The sequence below is a fragment of the Pelodiscus sinensis genome, chromosome 1 (assembly GCF_052426305.1).
Source record: "Pelodiscus sinensis isolate ZL-2025 chromosome 1, ASM5242630v1, whole genome shotgun sequence".
In the NCBI taxonomy this organism is placed as follows: Eukaryota; Metazoa; Chordata; order Testudines; family Trionychidae; genus Pelodiscus; species Pelodiscus sinensis.
In genome coordinates, this window is record NC_143052.1 from 35,509,940 (window position 1) to 35,530,338 (window position 20,399).

Sequence of the window (20,399 nt, forward strand, 5' to 3'; positions counted from 1 at the left end):
CTTAATTACTCAGTATTCAAACCAATGATCTGTGAATGGTCATGCTTGCCCTATATGCCCAAACAGGTTGGTCCTAGAAAGACATGTGACCATGCCACCTGGTACTGGAATCCATCTTGAATCTGATATTTTTCCATAGGGATGGGAGGTGTGAACAAAAGCTTCCCTCCCTGAGGGAAAGTCTAATTAAGTATTGGGAAACCAACAGTCCTTTGCCTTCAGCTGGCCTTTGAATCTGTCTGGTCCACCCTAAAAGGATACCTGAGAACAAAGAAGTCTGAAAAGCTGTAGACTCGTGCCATATTAAAGATGAATTCTGGCTTGAGATAAGAAATGCTGTTTAGGGTAAAAAAGTACACATAAGTTTCTTACTGGGTTACAATTAGCTGTGGGTTTTTTTGTTTAAATTTAGTGACTTACTTTATCTGACTGTTTTCACTTGCAACCACTTACGTCCTACTTTTTATACCTAATAAAAACACTTTAGTTTATTATCAATTCCAGTGTAAATTGTTGCAGGGTGCGGGGACATATCTCTCTTTCATTGATAAAGAGGGTAGACTTTATGAGCTTTCTTTATGTAAAACTTTTACATAGGGTAAGATGTATTTGTTTGGGTTTTGGTCTCTCATGGGGATTGGTTTTCTAGGTGATAAACCCTTAGAGCTGAGCTCTCCCAGAGCTGAACTGATTTGGTGTCTTTGTTGCTCTGCAGGAGGCAGTAACCCCAACTCTGTACCTTGTCTGGGAGGGAACAGCAGAGGATCTGGTCCAGCAGGACAGAGTGGTGGGGAGCCCCAGAGGGCAGTAAGGCAGGCATCAATGGCATGATCATACCCGGGGACAACCGAAGGGATTTTAAGTAATCCAACCCATTATATGGGGAATGAAGAGCCTATTTTATGAAAGGCACAAAAAGAACTTGGCTTATTTAGTCTAGCAAATCAATGGTTGAGAGGATGTATGATTGCATCAGTAGAGTAAACATCAGGGAGAGAGAAGACCTATTTAAACTCAAGGAGAATGTTGGTACAATAAAAAATTGGTGTAAAATGGCCATGAGTAAATTCAGTTTGGAAATTAGATATTTCTCACCATCAGAGGGGTGAGATTCTGAAACAGCTCCCCAATTGGAATAGTAGGGTAATAATTTTAAGTAATTTTTAGCTCGATCTTGATAAGTTTATGAAAGGAATTACATGATCTGGTTACCTATGATGTCAGGCATCTAGACTCGATTAGTAAATCCCTTCCAGGCCTATGTTCTTATGTTATTGTATACTGTGAACCTAAAAAAGGAGTTTATTGTATTCTTACATCACCAAAATTGGATTTAAGGCAAAGAAAAGTATTCTAAATATGTTTTAAAGCACTAATCCCTTAAAAATTAGAATGCCCTATAGCTCTAGAAATAACTGATATTCAAAGAGCTCAAAATTTCATAGAGACTTCTCGCTCCACTGTGCATTGCATCGAATATATGCAATGTTCATGACAAACTATACAACTGTGCCACATCTTATAGAAGTTGACAAAAAACAACCCTGGCTAGTATTCATGTGATGATTGTTATTGCTAGTTACTAGAAAGGGAAACCTCCCCTCAAGAACAAAGCTGTTCATTGTTAAATTTTGCATTTCTGTTGCATTAAGGATCTCAAAATTGCTTGAAAACATTGGTGAATTAATGGTTCATAGCAATCGTATAGGTAAGGAAACATCATTAGACACATTTTACTAATGGAGAAGCTGAAGCAAAGAAGAATTCATTATATGGTCCAAGGTCACATTGGAAATCTTTGGCAGGGAGCAGAACTCACATCAGTCCTAGGCTTTAGTCACAATATGCTTCTTCCCTTTTGAATTAGTTGCTAGCATTGTTAATATTCTAACTGGAAACTGGACTATTTAATATATTAATTAAAACCACCAAAGTATATCCATAAACTATTCCTGTTGAACATAAATAAATGCATAAATAAATCACTGCACTTGTGATTTCAGTGTTATCACAGAGCAGACTGTAAAGTTAGTGTGCCTGGAACATACATAAAGGCATGATGAAAATACAAAGAAGGGAAATGTATCCATTCCTCTAACACCTTTAAAATTGAAACTAAATTGGAACGAGTAGGAAAGGAGTTCTTGTAATCGTGCTACATGAAAGCCTTACAAGTAGTTTTCATTCACATCATACTGGTGCTGAAGTACTCTAGCTACTGATTGTGAAAGGTGAAAGAGATTGTTTCCTTAATAAAAAAAACCTGCATGCTGTTCATTGAAGGAAGAATATTAATACAATACTTTAACATCATACAATGGAATATGTGAAAATAATACAAAGACTTCTCATGAATCTCTAAGTTTCAGGAGAAAATACAATAATTTCTAGCTGTGCCAACAAATTCTATTTCAACAAGAAGTTCTCCAGATGCATAACCCAGCATGAGTAAGAAAGATCAGGGTAGGTAACACCAAATGGCCCTCCTTTCAAGTTATTTCTCTATATAAACAAGCAAAAGGAAGATAAGGATTAACAGAAACAATTATCAGCACCCCTAATTAAAGGAGTTCAGAGTTATTACATACAGTACATATTGCCCCTCTGAGGCTCTCCCACAAACACAATTAGAAAGATGCAATGTTAAGTCCTTAATCTGTTTTGTCCCTTGCTGCTCAATGCTAATGAAAGACTCGAGCATTTTAGAAGCACTTGCCTGTGTGGGCGTAGTATAGAGAGGCAAAGCCCTTTGTGGGAGCTCCAGGAGATATTCTACCACAGAGAGAGAAACACCTGCTAGAGCTCTCTGACATGCTGGGAACTCTGACAACTGGTACTTTCCTTACAGAGAGTGTAATGAGCAGACCTCTCCAGAACTGTCAAACTTCTTCCTTATCTTTCTCCTTAGTGCTTAGCTTAGCTACTGGTGCCAGACAGGAACAGTAATTGCATTTAGTGGAACATGAAGACAACAATCCTTTTTTATGGAAAAGCCTTTTTGTACCCACATCCCCCAGCATGACTACACAGGTTCTAATTGTGTCTGGTTCCAAAATGGAGCCCTGATCCAATGAAAAAACTAATAGAACAATTAGAGGTGTAGTTGACGTCTATATTTGATGGTGACATAGATTCCATGTCTACTCAAGGCTTGCAGTTTAGGACAGGCAATGTCACTCCTATGCCCATGGAAAATTAAACCATGTTTACGTGAAAGTTTCTTTTTTGAGCAATAAGGTCCACAGATGTCTTTGAGTACTTTAGCCTGTTTGCAAGTTGAGGCAAAACCACATATTCTAGTCACCATTATGCCCCACATTCTGAAGTGTCTTCCAATTGAGATGAATTTCACAACCAGAATAATGCAAATCTACTTTTGTCAACTACAGATTGTATTCAATACATGCGGAGCAAAAAACATCTCCTGCTCCAGCATATGCTGTAATCCACCTAATGATAACAAACCCATATTCTTGGATGTCAGTTTCTATCTCAATTCTGCTGCACTCTGTGAAGGTGGACAAGAAGAGAACACAATGCTGATTTTATTTTTCATTTTTCCTCTTTGTGAGTTTCTTCCCATAACTCTGTATCAGTTGGGGCAGCAAAATTGGGCTCATATTTCTCTAAAAATATTTAAATGGTTGACGCTCCCCAGCCTTACAGAGGCTGGGCTTATTTGTCTTTCCTTGCCCATATTAGTTTCATGGGAGGCATCAGTAAGGCCATGTTATATATTGCCATTTACACAATGCCACTAGTATACAAGGGTCTTTAAACATGCAGGCCAAAAATGATCCATGTTTTGAGGGGCTTGCATTTTAATTTGAAGAGATGCAGTTCAGAGATATAGGGCAGGAATTTAAAAAATAGTATCCAGTGGCTTTTATGGGCCGATTGTCAGAAGACCTCAACACCGAATCCATTCACAGATCTTTTGAAAATTTGGCCCCAACTGTGTGTGCTAAATACTTTAAAACAGAACTGACTGTTAAAGATGTGAAAACTGAAGCTGACAGCCAGGAGAGATTAGTTTTGGAAAGCTGAAGAAAGTGGGTTTTGAAAGCGAAATATCAAAGTGGAAAGGGCAGGTGAAGTGGTAGGGATTTTTTGATAAGTCATATAATAATGGACCTTCCAATTCTGCCTTCTACACATGACTGAGCCCTTTTTCATGGTAAGTACCATATTCATATAAGTACTCAACAATGTGTGGGGGGTTTGTATATTCAGTCCTAACCTGTGAAATGACCACCACATCCAAAGTGGATTCTGAAAACTCTTATTCATGTCATTAATCATTACTAGTCTGACTGAGTTCCATTGATTTCAGTGAGACTACTTGAAAGTGTGAGGCTTTGCAAGAACTGGGTCTCGATTTTGAAAGATTTACAAAAATACCCTCTCTCAGACTAGGACTTTGTACTGCAGAGTGTCAGCCCTGAGGAAATTTTTCATCATCATGAACAAACAGAAGTTTATGGTATTATGGAAGTACTGATAGATCCTTAACAATAGTATCTCTACAGTGACACAATAATTATTGAAAATTGCTACAGTTACATGTAGAGTTGTTTGTTCATATAACACAGTAAATAGAAATAACTGTAAAAACATAGGGTATGTCTATACTGCATCCCTCTGTCGGCAGAGGGATGCAGATTAGGTAGGTCGACATTGCAAATGAGGCAGGGATTTAAATATCCTGTGCCTAATTTGCATAAAAATGGCTGTCATGTTTTTCCGACTCAGCACCTTTTCAGATCCTGTAAACTTCCTTACAGGAGGCATAAGGGATATGTCAAAAAAGGCTTTCTTTCTCGACAGATCCCCTCTAGACTGCCGCTTTTTGCCGACAAAGTGCTGAGTCAGCAAACCACAGCAGCCATGTTTATGCAAATTAGGCGTGGGATATTTAAATCCCTGCCTCATTTGCAATGTCAACCTGCATAATCTGCATCCCTCTGCTGATAGAGTGATGCAGTCTAGACATACCCCTAGAGTAGCCAAATAGTTTTCCATTTTCACTGAAGAAAAAGAAGTGTGTCTCTTTCTGTGTTTGTGGGGAGGGGGACGGGGAGAGGTGAGAGATATTGAAGGTTCTTATTATTTAGGTGATGCTCTACTTTATGGAAGATCTAGTATGACATTGCACTGAAATGTTAGTCTTTAAGCCCTGGTCTACACAAGGGAGTTATTTCAACATAACTCCCATTACTTCGAAATAACAAGTGGAGTGTCCACACTACCACACCTCTCTATTTCAAAATAAGGGGCGGGTTATTTCAAAACAATAACTCCTGCTTTCCATGAGGATTAATGCTTATTTCAAAATATTTTTTTTAAATAGTGGGAATGTGGATGCTCTACATTTGCTATTTCGAAATAACAACTGCCCAGAGTCATTCCAAGCAATTACTCCCCAATGCTTCCTGGGGCGCTAAGTCAAGGTGGCATGTACACATTAAGGGAGCCTGACCAATTTTGAGGCTTCCCGGTGGTGTAGACCTGTTATTTCGAAATAGTTATTTCAAGTGTTATTATTTTGAAATAAGTTATTTTGAAATCATCTCTTAGTGTAGACATGCCCTAAGGGACTTTTGCACTGGGTAAAGCTTTCAAATATATCATGCAGATCCATTTGATCTGCATATATATGTCATCTTTCTTTATCTTGTGTTTACTGTATGTATTCCCTTTTAAAGCAAAAATGTATTACTTCTAACTTCAGCTGACAGCCTCCCCTCCCCCACACTGGCACTTGCAACTGTACAGGTCAGGTCAAAACCTCAAAGAAGGGTTAAATGTACCAGTTCATTGATAGGTGAACTTCAAAGGAATATTAAAAGATTCTATTTTTATATCTAGATAATTCATTTCTTAGACTAGATGTTCATTTGGCTTTGTCTTTATCTACATACATTCTATTTAATGGATGTCCGTTGTTTAATTTGTTGTTGCTATATATTTTTTGTTGTTCTGCAATTCTGCAATTACTTTTACATTATATATGGTAATTCTACTAGCTATCTTAGGTCAAAAGGCCTGTATTTAAATGTTTGGATGTAAAGTTGCTTGATGTGTAAAATCTCATGAAGAATCTTTCCTGTCTATTACATTGTGTTCCCATTAACTTTAAGTGGCCCTTCAACCAGAACTGAAGCCCTAAAACTTTGAATGAGAGGGTTGTTAGCTTTAGAGCATAGGTCACTATGTGAAGGTCAATGGAAGATCTATAAACTTCCTCTGCATTTAGTCAACAAAGCAAAACCCAGTGGTGATGAAAGCATTTGCTAGACTGTTTTCAACTATAAAAAAGCTACACTGAGAGCAATTATGAATCTTTGATTTAGCTGAATGTTGTGAGGGGGCATTCCAAATACCAGACAGAGGTCACTAAAAGCCATTTTGGGAAGCCCTGAGTAACTTATGAAAAAACTCTAAAACACTGGCAGATTACTACACCTCTGTTAATATTTTGTACTTACAAAGTTTAATTCATCTGTTATATATTTTATTTACTTTAATCTTTTAATAGCTCTCATTAGCAGATGTGGTCACCCATGCTCAAAAAAGATATATTGGAATTGGAAAGGGTTCAGAAAAGGTAACACAATGATTAGTGGTGTGGAACAGCTGTCATAAGAGGATTCATAACTCCTGGACTTTTCAGCTTGGAAAAGAGATGGTTAAGAGGGAATATCATTAAGCTCCATCAAATTATGACCTGTGTAGAGAAAGAATCATAGAATCATAGAACACTAGAACTGGAAGGGACCTCAAGAGGTCATTGAGTCCAGTCCCTTGCCCTATTGGCAGGACCCAGTACCATCTGACCATCCCTGATAGATGTCTATCTAACCTGCTCTTAAATATCTCCAGAGATGGAGATTCTACAACCTCCTTAGGCAATTTATTCCAGTGTTTAACCACCCTGACAGTTAGGAAGTTTTTCCTAATGTCCAACCTAAGCCTCCCTTGCTGCAGTTTAAGCCCGTTGCTTCTTGTCCTATCATCAGAGGCCAAGGAGAACAATTTTTCTCCTTCCTCCTTGTGACACCCTTTTAGATACCTGAAAACCACTATCATGTCCCTTCTTGATCTTCTCTTTTCCAAACTAAACAAGCCCAGTTCTTTCAGTCTTACTTCATAGGTCATGTTCTCTAGACCTTTAATTATTCATGTTGCTCTTCTCTGGACCTTTCCCAATTTCTCCACATCTTTCTTGAAATGTTATGCCCAGAACTGGACACAATATTTGAACTGAGGCCTAATTAGTGCAGAGTAGAGTGGAAGAATGTCTTCTCGTGTCTTTCTCACAACACTCCTGTTAATGCATCCTAGAACCAGGTTTACTTTTTGTGCAACAGCATCACACTGTTGACTCATATTTAGCTTGTGGTCCACTGAGATCCACTAGATCCCTTTCTGCAGTACTACTTCCTAGACAGTAGCTTCTCATTCTGTATGTATGAGACTGATTGCTCCATCCTAAGTGGCATACTTTGCATTTGTCCTTATTAAACTTCATCCTATTTATCTCAGACCAATTCTCCAGTTTGTCCAGATTATTTTAAATTATGACCCTATCCTCCAAAGCAGTTGCAACCCCTCCCTGCTTCGTATTACCGTTCCACGAGGAGTAACAGTAGTTCGGATTAGAGAGCCTAATCCAAACTGTCTACTCCATGCCGCGTGTAGCCGCGGGCACGGAGTCCGAATGACCGGGGCTTTAAAAATGGCAGCGCCTGGCAAGATGCAAATGAAGCCTGGGATATTTAAATCCCGGGCTTCATTTTCAACTTCGGTTGCCTACATTAGCCACCCTAGTTCGAACTAGGGTGGTAGTGTAGACATATCCTGAGTTACTACAGGCAGTGTGTCAGAGTGACAGAGCAAAATTCACAAGCAGCAAAAACTGTTTCAACAGCCTTAAAAGAGGTAGTGAAAAAAATTGGCCCATTGTGTTCCATTTGTGATAGCACAATCTTTACCACAGGAAGAAATAATTGTCATGATTTGTTCTTTGCAGAATCTATCAAAAGGACAATTTGGTCTATGAAAATGAAAGGTCACATTTTAAAAGAATTTTTTTCCATAAAGGCACAGCAAACACAAAAAGGACCCTAGACAAAAAGAATGTTCCTTGCTGTATAAAAATGTTCTCCTTTCCTCCTCTTTTAGGGTGATCATCAGGGGCCTGATACAAAGCTCATCAAACTCAAAGTGAAGTTTTAATGCCCAGCCCTAGTATCCAAATTAGGGCTTATGGTGTTAGAAACTCTCTTTAAGAAAACATTTCAAAATAATTAACATTGAATAAACCTGTTGCCTCTACTTTAGGAGTGTCAAACATTTTAAGTCAAGTGTCTCATGCCCTTGTACAAATGATAATAGACTGGATGCTAGCAGGTTTGCAGCTTAAATTGGGAGGATAGGGTTAGATTTCTTTTTTTTAAACAAATGATATTTAACCTTTCCAGTTATTTAAGGCCCAATTCTGCTAATTTTGTCCCCGCCTTCTCTACACACAGCACCCAAAGTGGTGGTAGCGGGGGGGGAGGGAACCTTATCCGCATAGGTCGGGTGCCAGCATGCTGTCCTCCAAGGGGGAAACAGACGGGGGTGATGGGTTTTGGTGTGAGAGGAGGAGAGGGCCCTCCACAGGTCCCTTCTTTCTCTTGTGGCCTACAGCGGCCAACCACCATCCTCCCAGGACATCCTGCATGACCCAGACAGCCCTCCACAGTGCCTGCCTTTCCTCACTTTGCGGTCACCGGTAAACTGCAAATGTGTTTTTGTATGGATACAAGAACTGGCATACTAAAAAGTCTTCAAATAACAAGCTACAGGCATTCATAAACATATGCCTGAGGTACATTCTTTACATCAAATGTCAAGATTTTGTCAGAAATGAGGAGCTTTGGAACAGAGCAGGACAAGAACCACTTGACATTCAAATCAAGAGAAGAAAGTGGGGACGGCTAGGCCACACTCTCAGAAAATCATCATCCAGCATAGTCTGTCAAGCTCTCACATGGAACCCGCAAGGAAAATGCAAAAGAGGAAGACCTTGGACAATGTGGAGAAGATCTACTAAGATTGAAGGCCAACAACTGGGTACTCCTGAAATCAGCTAGAAGTTTTGTCTCAAGACAGAGTGAAGTGGAGGAGACTTGTAAATGACCTATCTTCTACTTGGAGTACAAGGGTTTAAGAAGAAGATGGCTAATTATGGCATTTGCCCCACATTGCTTGAATTTTGAGCAAGCCAGTAATACTACAGGTTTTATCAAAGTTATTTACTAGTGCAGATAACATTGACCTCCAAGTGGCACTGGTAGCAATATGATTTTTTGGACCATTGAATTTGAACGGCATATCAAGGACTAACTGTTCAATTTGTAAATAATAAAATCATTGCTGAGTAAATAAATCAGGGAAACCAGATTGGTTAAATTCCATTTGGCATAAATATCATGATCAAAAGAAAATATATGCATTTTCTTCTTCAGTCTTCTTCTCCTTGCTTCTCAGGTCGCAGGTACTGATCAATGATCTGTGTAGAGTCATAGATTTAAAAAAAATCAGTGCAGGCAATTCAGAAGAGAATTATACACAGGATGCTAAGAAATGAAGGGGAAGGGCCATATTGTCCATGCCTGCCTCTTTTGTAGTCATTTGCATCAACACAAAGGGGTTGTAAAACAATACTATTCATATTTGTCTGAATTCTACAATCTACATCCACTTTGCATACATATAAATGAAAGTTTGGATCATTAGATTCTACATATAGCAATTTCTTCCCATTCATTGAGGATTGCTAGAATTTCCTTAAAAGAACTGGGCCTGCTGAGCAAACATGCATGGTGAAGAGAAGTGAGTCACTTTGGAAATATGCGGATTTAACATACACTGCCTACCCAAGCAATTTTACACAAAATACACCTCTCCTTATTGCAAACAGCTACATTCATGGAAAGTTGTCAGTAACTATTTGTTACATTACACTATGAATTCTCATTCCCCTTCCTATACTACATCACAGCCAGATGACTGAAAATTTCCTTGTGACCTCATCCATATTCAAGGCTTTCTGGGGAACAAGGACTTCTTGTTTTTCTGGGGTAGTATAAGTATCAGAGGGAGAGCTGTGTTAGTCTGAATCTGCAAAAAGAATGAGAAGTCCTGTGGCACCTTATAGTCTAACAGATTTATTGGAGCATAAGCTTTTGTAGGCAAAGACCCACTTCATCAGATGCATCTGGACTTCTCATTGCCACAGGACTTCTCGTTGTTTTAGGGTAGTGTAGTCTAACTCGATGAGTACTAATGAAAAAAAAATGGAAGAAAAGGGAAATGCTCTCCTCCCTATTCTCAATATCAGCAATACCCCCAAGGCAGGTCTAAGAGCTGAGCAATCACCTATAGGAATGTGGAAATAACAGCATCATTCAAAACAGCAGATAACACTTCTCCTCCTAATACAGCAATTTTTGAAGCTGTGACTAATTTTCAGTTGTTGGTATGGCTAAGCTTCCAGCCCAGAGTGCTGGCAGGCAAGGAATTAGTTGTGTTGGGAAGTTCTGCGGGAGTCAAAGCATGATTTTAACAAGAATGTCTAATTCATCATGACAGAAATCACTTGATGGGGAACCTGCTTAGTCGTGGCACAGCTATATATGCTCACTCAAACCTCTCTCACCACCAAATCTACAGACACTAATCTGTGATCCCTGAAAGCTATGATGTACTCAGTGTTTTGATGCTGTTATATTTTGAGAAGATCTGATAAAAGTAACTGAAGCACTTTTTTAAAAAAAAGTGCACAAGTAAAATAACAGCTATATTTAATACTTTTATTTTACTGTTGCGACATTTTAACTTTCCTTTATTCAGTCTGGGTTGCCTGTATTGCATTCATCCCAAATGAACAAAGAAGGCTCTAAAGTTGGTAATTGTACATTCAGACTCCAGTTAATAATCTCACTGACACTTGTATAATTCCCCTGACTTTGCTGGAGTTTTTCAAAATATGGGGCCAGATTCAGCAACCCCTTTCTCTGTGCATAGCATATAGTATATAAGGCTATGTCTACACAGCAGCATTATTTTGGAATAACTGATGTCATCCGTGTTTACACACAAGCAGTTATTTCAACATAATGTCAAAAGAATGTCGAGCTAGAAGACTGCTTACTCTGACTCCTGTAACCCTCACATTGTATAAGGGGTAAGGGAAGTCGGGGGAAGAGTTCTCTATTTCAAAATAACTGCTGTGTAGACAGTGCCAAAAGTCGAAATAAGCTATTTCGAGTTAAGCTACACAATTAGTGTAGCTATAGTTGTGTTGCTTATTTCGACTTTAGCCCTAATGTGTAGATGTGCCCTAAGTTAGCAACTGCTATTCATCAGAGTAAAAATTTCTGACTCCATCCCTTATAATGACATGATAGCAGAATTGGCCTCAAATACCTATTACTCCTGAATGCGGTTTTGGAAAAAAGGAGTTCTGTTTGAGTTGCATACAGAATGCACAGGAGGCTTTCTATGTAGCATATGGCTGACCATATGATAAAGTTATTTGTTCTTTTTCCTTCATCATGAAAAATTATGTGTAATTACTGTTGGTACAAAATAAATCAGCCCATCATTGGGTGAAGTCAGCCTCCCCATATCATGAAGGCCTGTAATTCTTAAGGACAGAAGCACATTCTGGATTACATTTGTAAAAAAAACATTTTTTTTTCTGGAGCATCTTACATTTACTTTCATTTCTACATTCAAAGCTCAGCAGCATTTTGAATGCCAGTGCAGATGGATGTCATCCCTAATAGGATAAGCATTTGAAGTGGCACTTGGTGAATGATTGACATTGGGTATACAGCGAGTTCTTATTCTGTCACACTTTGGCATGTCATTAGGTGTCAGAGTTAATCCACTGCCAGCTATCTGACAGGATTGCATTTAGCGCCTGATGACGGTCTCCAAAACATTCATGATTAGAGCTGCATACAAATGCTGCTTACTCAATTGAATAAACACCAGTTATGGGCACAAAAAAGTGGAATTCCCAGATCAGCAATTTATGGGTACACAAAGACATAAATCATAGCACTGAGCACCAGTGTGCAGTACTGAGGGTGTCGGTTAGCAACTCCACTGCTTAGCTGGAAGAAGAGAAAGGCACTGTGCCTGGGTAAGGTGTAATGTGTACTAAAGAACTCTGGGAAATGTGATAGTGGTTTTCAGCTTCACATGCAAGCATATGCATAGAGAAAGTAAGACCCTAGCATCTCTTTCTAGCATTTGTAATGCTGCTGTAAAGCCAGAAGCAGAGATTGAAAATATGACCTTGGCTCTGGTCTACACTATGCATGTCCACACTACCAAGCTTGTTATTTCAAAATAATGAGCTGGTTATTTAAATATAACTCCTGCTTTTCACAAGGAATAGCTCTTACTTCAAAAGAGTTATTTTGAAAAAATGGTAGTATGGACGCTCCACTGCTGCTATTTTGAAATAATTACTCCCATTACAGTCATTGAAAGTAATTACTCTCCAGTGCTTCCTGGGGCTCTAAGTTGAGGTAGTGTGCCCACATTCAGGGACCCTGCCTCGGACTAATTTTGAGGCCAAGGGTGAAATTTCAGGTGCAGGGGGAGCGGGGCAGGAGGACAGCAACTTCCTTCACCAGCCAGGTGTGAGAGGCATGCACAGAATACAAGTACTTTCCTCTCACTCTCTTAGGGTATGTATACACTACCCCGCTAGTTCGAACTAGCGGGGGTAATGTAGTCATCCGCAGTTGCAAATGAAGCCCGGGATTTGAATTTCCCGGGCTTCATTTGCATGAAGCCGGCTGGCGCCATTTTTAAATGCCGGCTAGTTCGGACCCCGTGCCACACGGCTACACGCGGCATGGGGTCCGAACTAGCTGGCATTTAAAAATGGCGCTGGCCAGCTTCATGCAAATGAAGCCCGGGAAATTCAAATCCCGGGCTTCATTTGCAACTGCGGATGACTACATTACCCCCGCTAGTTCGAACTAGCGGGGTAGTGTAGACATACCCTTAGGGTATGTCTTCATTACAGCATTATTTCGAAATAGCTTGTCGTACCTCGGTGTTTTCGTACCTCGGTACCTTCGCTGGTCTGGACTGTCAGTGTCAGCATCATCTGGTCAGGGTTGTCCTGGCGTGCTCCTGACAGGACCTCTACTCCGTTGTTAAACTTTCGGCTGCGTGCGTAACAATTGGTACTCCCTTTATCTAGAGTGTTAGACCCCGTGCACTTGGGTCAACACAAGAGATCTCTGAGAGGCCCCGGAAACGACAGATGCAGACAAGGTTTGAAATCAGTCGAGCAGGTTTATTGTCAAATGCGAAGCTCTACCAGTTGGTAACACAGATCAGTACAATGTTACACCACTGGGCACTATGGCCCGCGTTGACAAGGTACCAACACCGGGCAGGCCTATTGCCATATAACAGATATTAACAGCAGTTAGTCAAAGTTAAGCTACTGTGCACTCTGTAAGTTTAGGCAATGACACCTGCCGTTCAGGTGCCTCGTGCGCCCCCCCCAAGGTCAGCCGGAGAGCACCCTCTGCGGTGTCCTTTTATAGACAGGTACAAACAACTTACATCATTTCTTTACGTACCAGGTTACTACCCTCTGTTGCCTAGTTACCACCCCTCACCTTACGGAAAGGGGGCTTACTTACTATCCATCATGCTGTCAATTTTGACCCAGTCCTGAACCTAGGTCAGTATGTGCATTAGTTTTTAGGTAGTTTTTGTACCAAGACATTTCTTATTAAGATGTTCCATTACTCCCCTTTGGCTCACAGTCTGTACCCAGTACCTCCCTGTGTCCTTCCATGCTCGACCTAACTTACACAATCACACAATTATCAATAGGGCCTCTTTCTTGGCTCCTGTTACTGAACCAAAGTCTTGCTCACTAGATTGCAGGCCTGTTGCTGTTTTCATGTTACAAACCTCTATTTAGGCCTGCTGACTCCATGTTACTGACCCTCAATTTACTACATAGCTTATAGACACAAAGGCTACGTCTACACTGGCATGAATTTCCGGAAATGCTTAAAACGGAACAGTTTTCCGTTATAAGTATTTCTGAAAAAAGAGCGTCTACATTGGCAGGATGCTTTTCCGGAAAAGCCCTTTTTCTGGAAAAGTGTCTGTGGCCAATGTAGACGCGCTTTTCCGGAAAAAAGCCCCGATCGTCATTTTCGCGATCAGGGCTTTTTTGCGGAAAAGACTACTGTGCTGTCTACACTGGCCCTTTTCTGGAATAGTTTTCCGGAAAAAGGACTTTTGCTCAAGTGGGAGCAGCAGTTTTTCCGAAAAAAAAGCAGCTGATTTTTTACAGTAGCTCATCAGTGCTTTTCTGGAAATTCAAGGGGCCAGTGTAGGCAGCTCGCAGCTTATTCAGGAAAAGCTGCTGCTTTTCTGGAATAAGTGGTCCAGTGTAGACACAGCCAAAATTCATTTCAAAATAGCGTTTTGCTATTTTGAAAAAAAGCGTCCACACTGATAGGATGTTGAATCGCATTTAAGGCCAGGTGGAACCAGTTCTAGCAGGGCATAAGGTCAGAAGCTACCTTGTGTAGCTGCTGCCTGAGGCTTAAAGGGACTCCCCCCCCCCCCCCAGACAGCTGGTTCTAAGGTTTCCCTGCTTGCTTTCCTACCTCGCTGAGGAACAGCAAAGCATTGTTTTCTCTGCACGTTCTGGTTGCCCTCACTCAGGACACTACAGCACTCTGCAGCATGGAGCCTGAGCCACTCGGGGCACTCTGGTGCTTCTCCTGGATGCCTTGCTGTGACCTGGCAGCATGTTCTGCAGTCAATAACAGTCTTCCTGGTGTGCCCCACTGGGGGCTTGTGCCTCATTCCTTCCTCATGTCCTTCCACTTACCCCTTCCCAACCCTCCTTCCTGCTGTACAATAAAAGACTCATGTGTTCATTACAACAAAGCCTCTTTATTGAACAAAACTGGGGTGGGGGGGAATGAAACTGAGGTGAGATGGGGGAAAGAAGGTGGGAGAGGGGAAGATGGAGAGTGTGGGGGGGAACCTGGGAAGAGGGAGCTAGCAGAAGGAGGCAAGGGGAAGAAGGGGGAGGAGAAGCTCAGGGCTAAGGGTTGGGGGGTCTCGCTGGCCGAACTATGTCCCAGCACCATGGGTGTGGGGGTCTCGGTGTCCCTGGGGGTGTGCTAAGGGTGGGTAGGAAGAAGCAGGAGGGGGCAAAGGAGTGGGAGGAGGAGCAGTACCTGGGGAGGCAGTGGTCCTGCCTCCCAGATTGTGGTCCATGGTATCAAAATAGGGGCAGGAGTCTGGGTCTGCCCCTGGTTGGGAGCTGCCCCTTGTGGCCCTGGCATAGGCCTGCCACAGCTCCTTTATTTTCATGCGAACTGTTCCTGGGTTCGCACGCAGCCTTTGGTGGCCAAGCTGGCAGTCATCCATCTTTAGACAGTTGCGTTCCTCCATTTAGTGCGCAGATCATGGATGTTGGAGGCATACCACCAAACCTCATTGAGGTCCATGATCTCCGCACTGGAGCAGGCACGTGCCCACCTTTTCTGGTCCCTGGCAGCCTCCTGGGAGCTGTCAGACTGGTCCTGGGAGCAGTGGAGGGCTGGCTGGCACTGGCTGCCTGGCTCATGCTGGGGCCACTGGGTCAGGTGCAGTGACTGCTGGCTCTGGGCTGGCAGGCTTGGAGCTGGCACAGGCACTGTGGCCAGAGTCAACCCCTTCAAGGGCTCTGGGGAGGGGGGAGGGAGAGGAGTTTTCTTGGTGAGGCCCCCTATTTCAAAATAAGCAGCTACACAGCACTTATTTCGAAATAGCAATTTCAAAATTGGCAATATTCCTCGTGGAATGAGGTTTACCAATTTCAAAATAAGCCTTCTGCTATTTTGATTTCAATTCGAAATAGCGGTTTGGCTGTGTAGATGCTGGTAAAGTTATTTCGAAATAACTTTGCTGTGTAGACATACCCTTAGGGTGTGTCTACACTGCAGGGCTTAACTCAAAATAAGCTAAGCAAATTGAGCTACATCAATTGTGTATCTTATTTCAAAATAGGGAGCGTCTTTACAGCGCTTATTTTGAAATAGAGCAGTCTTCCACCAACTTCCATTAATCCTCATACAGTGAGGGTTACAGGAGTCGGAGTAAGAAGTCCTGCAGCTTGACAGTATTTTGACACTATTTTGAAATAACTCCTGCTCTGTAGACATGGACTAAGTTATTTTGGAATAGCGCTAGTTATTTCAAACTAGTATTGCAGTGTAGACGTACTCTTAGTATCTGGGGAACAGGATGAAAAGCAAGCCAGAACCCAGAGCACACGGCTGCTGCGCCCCCCACCCTCCCAAAATCCACCCTTGTTCAAGGCTTCCCTGTAGTGTGGACATGCTATTTTGAAATAGTTATTTTGGGAGTTATTATTTTGAAATAATTCCCCAGTGTAGACATGCCCATGGGGGCTAAAGCCATGTATCTTTGTACAGAATGAACTAAAATCCAAATTGTGCTTAGCTAAGACCATATACCAAACTTCACTCTCCTTTGTCAGTGGTCCCAGTGCCACTGGATTATACTATCAAAGCTACTAGCTGGTTCTCCCATTTGCATTCAGGAAATAGAAAAAGCCCCCTATATAGATGAGCGAAAGGAGTGTGGAGGAGTAACACCCTGCCCTTCTCCCCAGAGCATGATTAGACTCAGAGCATGAGTGCTTCTACATGCTTACCACCGGCTGAAATAGAACCATAACAAAATTTAGTTTTTCCTTCTGATATGGTGGCTGTATAATCAAAAAGAGTAAGGGCATCATAAGCACAGGAGAGCTCTAAGTAAAAAGTTCGTTGAAAGATTTTTTCCTCCTTTTTTCTCCTTTTCACACCCACCCATTTTCTACTCCCCTGCTACTTTCTGTTGTGTTTTCTTATAATAGCAAAAGCAGGATTTTAGTAACTTTCATTTCACTGCAAGCCAATCCCAGAGCACTAAAAGAGAGGCACATAAAGCAGGAAATGAGAGGGACAGAAAACAATGTAACAAAGGAAGAAGAGGTAGCACACTAAGGGAAGGAACAAACAGGAGACAGCGTAAGTGAAAAGATGACACAACAGAAATTTTCCTTTCTTGACTGGTATCCATATGTGTGAACATCCCTTTCCACCTTTCTGTCTTTGTATCCTACACACATACCTCAAGTTAATGTAACGTGTTGTGCTCCAAGTCTCTAATCACCAAATTGTAACTCTGTGCTCCTCCCCTCTGTTTGCACTCAGTGGTTGTCTCTCATCCTATAATAAGAATCAGAATAATAGGAACTTGTTGGGAAATTTCTATGAACATTATTTTTTCAACTTCAAATTCTGTTTGGACAGGAAAATTTCATTTGATCAGTATTTTAAATTTTTTACAGGGAAACACACAATGTAATGTTTCATGTTTTGGGTCAGTCCAACATTAAACTTATTTGCCTGATTCTGACATACCTTTAATGACAGTTCCAGTTTCCATTCTCTCCTATGACTAGGCTCCTTCACCAGATTATATCTCCCATGTTGCAACATTCTCTCCCTGTCACAGAACGTACACCTGTGTCCACATCCTTCAAACTGTTGTTAGAGTTGCCAACTGTCCATCTGCACAAACCCAAACACCATTGCCCTGCCCCCTCTGATGACATTCCCCTTCACTCCATCCTCATTCCTTCATTGCTCACTCTCTGCCACCCTCACTCACTATCAGCAGGCTGGGGCAGAGGCTTAGGCTATGGGAAGGACTGAAGAGATGAGTGGGAATGTATAGAAGGGACTGAGGGATGCAGGCTCTGGGAGGATATTTGGATGTGGGGTGTATACTTTGGGCTCTGAGTGAGAACTAGGGTGCAGGAGCATGTGAGGGATGCAGGTTCCAGCCATGTGTTGCCTATCTCAGACAGCCTTCAAAATCAACCAGCACATCCCTCTGGCAGTAGCTTGTAGGTGGGAGCCAGGGGATTTCTGTGCTCTGCCCCATCCACAGCTCCCATTAGCCATAGTCTCTAGCCCGTGGGAGCTGTAAAGTTGGTGCTTGGGGTGAAGGCAGTGCACAGAGATCCCCCTGCGCTTTCTCCCCTAGGGACTGTATCGCTACAGGGGAGGACATGTGCCGGTCACTTCTGGGAGTGGCGTGGAGCAGACAGGGAGTCTGCCTTAGCCCTGTGGACTTTTAGCAGGTTAAAATCTTCCAGACTGGGTGCAGCAGCCTCTGGCACAATTCCAAGAGACTTCTGGTGAAACTGGGAGAGTTGTAAACTTTAACTGTTGCAATAATCCTTGTTCAAAGTATTCCTTGTAAATTATCATCCAAAAATGCATCATTTGCTGGTCAATATTCTCCTGATAAAATTGTATGTGACATTACAAGATCCCATAGTTTTTGAACTGAAGTTGGCAAACATGTCTGTCTGAAAGGAATGTATGTGCTGCTTACTTCACAGTTAAATAGTAAACAGAATCATTAGGAAGGAAGGGAAACAAAAATGAAACTCCAGTAGATAAGGAATAACAGCAATGAACATCCTTACCTATAGATTTGCGGGTTTCTGAGTCTTAGCTAGAAATGTTTACCAAGAAAGGGACACACTAAAAATTACAAACAAACATCCCTCCCCCATCTCCCTCTCTGCCAATAGTTTCACAGAACCTGAAGAGATAAAGGAAGCCATCACTGAAACAGAGAAGTATCCCGACTTTGGTCAGTAAGGCTATGTCTATGCTGCAGCACTATTTCGATATCCCAAAACAGCTATTTTACGTCTTTTGAGCATGCCCATTATTTCAAAATATAATGGGCTCACTATTCCAATGTCACTGTAAACCTCATTCCATGAGAAATAAGGAATATTTCAGAATAGTAATTTATTTCAAAATAAGTGCTCTGTAAACAGCACCAAACTTCAAAATAAGCTATTTCAAAATTGACTCAAAATAAGCTACACAATTTGCATAGCTCAAACGGCGGCTGAAAGCATGTGATGAGAAACTCTCCCTTTGAATTTAGCATAGTTTGTTAAATTAAGCACAAGTTGTATTTTCCTTTTATTTTTCTTGAAACTATTTCTGACTTCTATGACTCATTAAATGTCTTCACTTAAAATCGATTTTTCTCTTTGTTGTTAATTAACATCTTTTGTTGTTTTATCTAAGCCAGTGTGTTTGGACTAAAATGTTTGGGAAGCACCCTCTGGGATAGCAAGATGTGTGCCTACCATTTCTATTAATAAAATGATGTAGTTTAGATAAGTTTGTATAGTCCAACTGAGTGCTAGGCAGCACAGTACATGCATTTCTGGAGGGAAATCTAGGATTTGGAGTTTAATGGGGATCATTCTTCAATGTAAATATGGTAGTTAGAGCCAAGGCATAGCTGGCTGACTGCAGAACATATGCAGAAATAGATGGGAGGGGCTTGCTTACTGACAGCTGTTTGTGAGTAGTCCAGACTAGAAGCTAGAACAGCAAAATATTGTAAAGGATACCCATGGCTAGAGGCAGGGGTCACACAGTTACTCATTATTTTGTTCTCTTCTCACCCCTCCTCCACCCACAGAATAAAAAAAACTTTAGGACTTACCCAAACCTGCAAGGAAAAACCAACAAAAACAAAACAAACAAAAAAATCAAAATAGAGCTTTTTGTATAAAGTAAAAGTGTTCTGAAAACTCTTGGACTGCTGATTTTCAATGACGTTCTGGCCCCAGTGTGACACTTCTAGTATTGTAAGGACCCAGGAAAAAATGTAGGGAAAGCCTATGGGGAAAGGTTATAGGATAAAGAAAAATCCTCCATCCTGGGTAGCCCTACATCACTCCCACTCCAGAACATGGGGCAACACTGGGAGCAGGGAAGCAAAGTGTGAAAATAGGGAAGTGATACCATTAAAGCTCACTCTATTCTGTCTACTTCAAACCACTGCAGTTAGAAGGCAAATTAAAGGCAGTTTCAGAACTGATCTGACATATTCTGGAAGCCAGGTAGGTTCGCAAACATCCTGAGAAAATGGAGAGAGAACAAGGATGACATAAAGTGCTTGGGATAGGGGCACCAACCCCAAAAATGAAATAGAGAATTAGGCTTTTGATGTTTCACGAAGCTGATCAATTATTGGTCATTAATAAACATGATTGTGAGAAAAAGCACCACTTGTCTTTCCTAGAAAAAAGATTTTCAAAATGAGTGATCAAAAAGTTTAGAAGCATCAAACATAACAAATAAAGAAGAAAATAAAGTATTACAAAACATGTTTTATTTATCCCCAAAGTCAAAATTGAGGGTAGGAGAATTACGCATGGGAAAATATTCTTCAGACTG

The 20,399-nt window shown here is 41.3% G+C and overlaps 1 long non-coding RNA gene across 1 annotated transcript in view; it reads right to left on the minus strand.

Moving 5' to 3' along the window:
* Positions 1-7,861: 7,861 nt before the first annotated feature.
* Positions 7,862-20,399, minus strand: part of LOC106731668 (uncharacterized) — a 94,961-nt gene continuing 82,423 nt past the window's right edge. Inside the window, exons 2-3 of the long non-coding RNA XR_012900710.2 lie at positions 17,245-17,342; positions 7,862-9,559 (exon numbers count right to left, since the gene is read on the minus strand). This is a non-coding gene — a long non-coding RNA (uncharacterized LOC106731668). The remainder of the gene's footprint in view (positions 9,560-17,244; positions 17,343-20,399) is intronic.